This window comes from Sinocyclocheilus rhinocerous, unplaced genomic scaffold (assembly GCF_001515625.1).
Source record: "Sinocyclocheilus rhinocerous isolate Xijiao unplaced genomic scaffold, SAMN03320098_v1.1 scaffold662, whole genome shotgun sequence".
Taxonomy (NCBI): Eukaryota; Metazoa; Chordata; class Actinopteri; order Cypriniformes; family Cyprinidae; genus Sinocyclocheilus; species Sinocyclocheilus rhinocerous.
This window is the reverse complement of record NW_015639782.1, coordinates 1204766-1209659: the sequence shown is the minus strand read 5'-3', so window position 1 is coordinate 1209659 and position 4894 is coordinate 1204766. Positions and strand designations below refer to the sequence as shown.

General features: G+C 32.7%; 1 long non-coding RNA gene and 1 pseudogene across 1 annotated transcript; both read right to left on the bottom strand.

The window, feature by feature from the left end:
* Positions 1 to 4894, bottom strand: part of LOC107752044 (acid ceramidase-like) — a 10236-nt pseudogene that overhangs the window by 2614 nt on the left and 2728 nt on the right.
* LOC107751933 (uncharacterized) lies at positions 727 to 2550 on the bottom strand. Its single transcript, XR_001641313.1, has 6 exons — positions 2458 to 2550; positions 2168 to 2249; positions 1808 to 1939; positions 1593 to 1716; positions 1386 to 1442; positions 727 to 1177 (listed from the first exon to the last, which is right to left on the bottom strand). It is a non-coding gene; the product is annotated as an uncharacterized LOC107751933 (long non-coding RNA).

Below are 4894 nucleotides of genomic sequence, written 5' to 3'. Positions count from 1 at the left end.
GAGTGTGTGTGTGTGTGAGAGAGAGAGAGAGAGAGAGAGAGAGAGAGAGAGAGAGAGATTTTCATTCCTAAAGTAAAACCATTAAAATAATCATTTATCTTGCTGATGGTAGACATGCATATACACAACAAATAAAAGAAAACCTGCTACAATTTGTTTTCTAGTTAAATTTAAATCAAGCAGAGGCAAAGCAATAGGGCAGGCAATTGCCTGGGGCCCCGCATTTTGAGGGGGCCCCTAAGAGCTGATCATTTAAACAATCAGAAATGTTAATATTAATGGAGAGTCTATTTACACTAAGTGCAACTAGTCCACCTTGTTGGCAGAACCTAATTACACTAACTCCGCCCACCAAGGTCTGGTTGGGATAGGCAAAAATTACAAAAGACACACAATAACATAATGGGTCTCACGGAATAAACTGAACTAGACTAAAAGGAACTATGCTGAATGAATTATCTCATTTAGCTGCAGAAATATAGAACTTCTCAAAGAGACACTGTAACTGGACTGCATCTGTTAAATAATTGAGGTGTTAAATTACACGCATCAAATTCAGTTTAGCCTTTGTTGATGAAACTTTTAATTAAACCAGTTTTATATATTAAATTTGAAAAAAACTAAACAAAAAACTAATTCAGTACTGTGAAAATAATGACTAATGTTTCCAAAAAGAGACACATAAAACATCAGTATAAATTACAAAAATACTTTTTTTAGCATCATTTCCAAGGATTTCAGAAAAACAGATTACTTTATATCATCAAAATATTAAAGAAAAAGGCAACACAAAGAAATTAACTTCTTACTGACATCTAACATTAAAAAAAATCCATTTAAAATGTGTGGTCATTCAGAGTTTGTTATGTAAAACAAACAGTTCTACTTTTGCACAATTGCACAACGTTTGCAGTGGTAAAGCAGTTATAACACACGTGTCCATGAGAAGAGATACGCGCAGGTTCAGAGGTAGAATTGCAATCAATACGATTTTTAACAAGCTCCTTTTCTTATACACCGGCCCTGTAATAACAGAGATCCAGAATAGTATTTCATATGCCTTAGTTCATTCAGATTTGATGGCAGATCACCATGGCGTACATGGATTTGGACAATCTCTGATATAGGACTCCAGAGTACCAGTAGACACTTCCATCAGTGAGGTGTAGGTTGTCAACTGTAAAGACAGGACAGAAAATGGCTTCATTATCACTTCATATGACATTTGACTAGATGCAGAAATGTGATCAAACACTATCTCTCTCTCTCTGTCTCAAAAATAGCTAAAGAAAGAAAGAACAATAAAAAACAAAAAAAATTGAAAATATAAGTGTGATATAATTAAGTATGAGGCTGTTATTAATTCAACTTAAAGGAAGACTTACTTTATTAAGAACTGGTTTTGTTGACAGAACATCATATATTGATGCCAGAGAAATGTTCTGTGGAAAATACAATTTTGTTATCTACTATAAAACATGTCTTCATGAAAAATTAGTTACTAATTATGCTCATTATTTTAAAAGCACTTCAAAACTATTCTAAATTACTACTACAAAGCCGTTTTATTCCTAACACATAATGCCACATACCGCTTGTGTGGTTTGATTCATGCACTTCATTGCCGGAGTTCTACGGTCATCAAATATCATAGGCTTTTCCCAGTGATCATAGTTTGTTTCCAGGACGTACCATCTCCCAAGCTTCATATCAAGTCTTTAACATCAACAACAATCAGCAAATTTTAGGGCATTTTAAAACATTGCAGACAGAAATTTGATAGTTCTGTTTGATATGATTTACTCACTCCCAGATGTCTAATGTGTTTATTCTCGTCCTGGTTATCACACAACCCTGGCCCGTTCAGTTACCACCCAAGATGAAGTAAGCAGGAGCAAGCAGTTTCGTCTGAGAGAGCTGGTCTTTGGCATCCTCATAACTGCAAGTTAAAAGAAAAAAATTAAGTTGTTTTAAATATAATATATTTATATATTTTTAAATACTAAAAATGCATTTTCAGAGTGTGAAGGTTACTACTTGATCTGATGAAGCTATTTTGAAATTATTACAAAAAAAGTGTGTGAATGAGAACTATGTGGTCATGACAGCGAAAACAAGGAATTTGCATTAATTTGAATTTGTTATGTTAGTGTGTTGTTGTTTTTACCTGGTAGCATTTTCCAGAACTTTGCGAGTAAGAAAACCCATCCACATTCCATCTCTCCTGCCAAGAATCCATTCCAGAATCCCTGTGAGAAATGATGATGTTATCTAACCAGTCAACCATCAAGAACATCTAGTTGCACCCATGATTTGTAGCGAAGTTTAGAAGAAATATATACATAGTGCTGTGTAGTGTTAGTTCTTTACAAACTTTAAGCATTCTAACAACTGTTTATATACCCGTCACTTACACTTCATTTGTCATAATCATTTAAAAAAACAACAATACTTTACCTACATAACCCCCATCAACGTTGAAACGCTCATTCATTGTTAGACTGAATTCACCCTAAAAAAGTAGAACGATTTGTACTTGTTTTAAATTTCCACAAAAAGAATCATCTTTTTTCTTTTATAATTTACTTACTTACAGGTCTAATTCCAGTAAGCATGCCAACATATCCAGCTAAGTTTGTTGATTTAAAGACAGTTTTGTTCCCTCTTTGGAAATTGACATTCACCACAAGAGGCTTAAGCTTCTCTGTTAAAGTCCATGTTTTATTCTGTCGATCCCACCTTTATGAAAAACACATCATTCTTATGACATGATATAAAGTGAATATGTATGCTGAAGACAATTCTATGTGTTCCTAAATATTTGTCAAAAAAAAAAAATCCTACCCCATAAACAGTCCAAAATCCAAATTCCGGGAGGGAAAAATTTTCGAAAAAAAAAAAAAAAAAAAAAAAAAAGGAAAATGTTTATTAAAATGAAATTTGATTTAAAACATTATGCAAACTTATTTATATATTCTCACCATTAAAGTCTTCTGCAACAACTGATGTGCAAACAGTGAAAACCTCATAAAAGATATTGAACAGCGTAATTTCACCTAGAGGGACACATAAAATAAATTAAAAATATATAAATTTGATAGATTAAAGTTATACCTTTTTAAAGAAATGGGGATAATTAGGCATAATTAAGGAGTAACTTTGTATTGACGGATAGCACCTTTTTGTGTGTGTTATTGTATTGTTTGAGCTTTAATTTTATTAGATTGCCTACATTTTCCACAATTATTATTTAACAAATAAAATGAAAATAATCAAAAGGGAAAAATCTGACCCAGAGGGATGCCAGAAACTGCTGCTATTCCCTTAATTTCTTCATTGAAAGGTTGTGGAAATGTACCCACAATCAAAGGCTATAAAACCGTGAGAAAATAAATCATAGCAAAATAATAACACATCAAAATATATAATATCAAAATGCATTTTTAAGATGTTCAAGTTTGTTCATACATTTAATTGCTTACCAGCTCCTCGTCCACTAAATCAACAAGTTTTCCATGGAAAAAGCCCTTGGCCAGGTCTTTTATTGTTCGTACCATTGTGATCAACTGTAAAGCAACATGATTAATGTAAAAACAATCACAGCGTTCTTGTTTAACATAAAGAGACAGACACATTATTAAAGCATCCTCCAGACACACAGTGGGTATAGAAAAGAATCACCCCTTTAAAATAATACTTTTTTTTTTGCTTCGCAGCCTGAAATGAAGACAGACAGTTTTTGTTTTATCCAGTTAAATGTACTCAGTGCAACTTAAAACATCCAAGTGAAAGTGCCCGAAAACTTTGTCCGTCTTCATTTCAGGCTGCAAAGCAACAAAACATGATTATTTTAAAGGGTGGTGATTCTTTTCTATACCCACTGTAATAGCAGAGAATCAGTATTCAACACACTAATGTTGACACATGCAAATACATAATAGAGCACAAGGTCCAAGACCTAACAGGCAATAAGAAGACAGTTACCTCTGTGTTTTTATCTTTGATCACCTGCGTCCATCTCTCACTAGGAGGTAAATCGAGATTAACGGTGTACCAGGTCACATTACCTTTAACCCTAGATAAACCACAAAAGGAGATGAACACGTTATTCTCACGACTCGTGTGATCTCACGACACCGGTTTACCAGCCACCACCACAAGTGAAAGAACAATCGTCATGAGAATTTTCTGCTGTTGGAAACATGGAGAAAAACATTTTTTTTGGTTCATTTTAATTATCACATAAAAAGGTCATAATTATGACATAAAAAGTCGAAATCATGACTTTCTATATCATAATTTCTACTTTTTATGTCACTTTCGACCTATCTCAAAATTAGGCTGGTGTCATAATTAGAACATCATAATTTTGACTTTTCTATCTAATAATTTAAACTTTATCTTAAATACGACTTTACATGATTTTTTCCCCCTTATGTGGCAGAAATGGGTTTCCATACACCTGGTTACATATAGATAAAAATAATTAAAGTCTTCCCCCTTACACAGCTGTGATTTTTTTAGGTTACTCAGCACAGATATTGAAAGGAAAACAGAAACAGAAAACATGACAGAAATAAAGTTTTAAGAATTTTTTTTTTTTTTTTAGAAAGAGAACGTTTAAAAATGAAGAAACAGTTCTCATTTTTCATGTTAGAAGTTAGAGTAATACATATGGTTAAAATGATACTTTATCCAATGTTTTAAGACATGTATAAAGGAAATGTACAGTGGGTATAGAAAATAATCTATATTTACAATAATCACATTTCTTTTGCTTTGCAGCCTGAAATGACAGTTTTTGTTTTATCCAGCTCTATTTACTATAACATCCAATGCAACTTATAACATCCAAGTGAAAGATATAACACCAACATGTAAGAAAAAAAAAAAA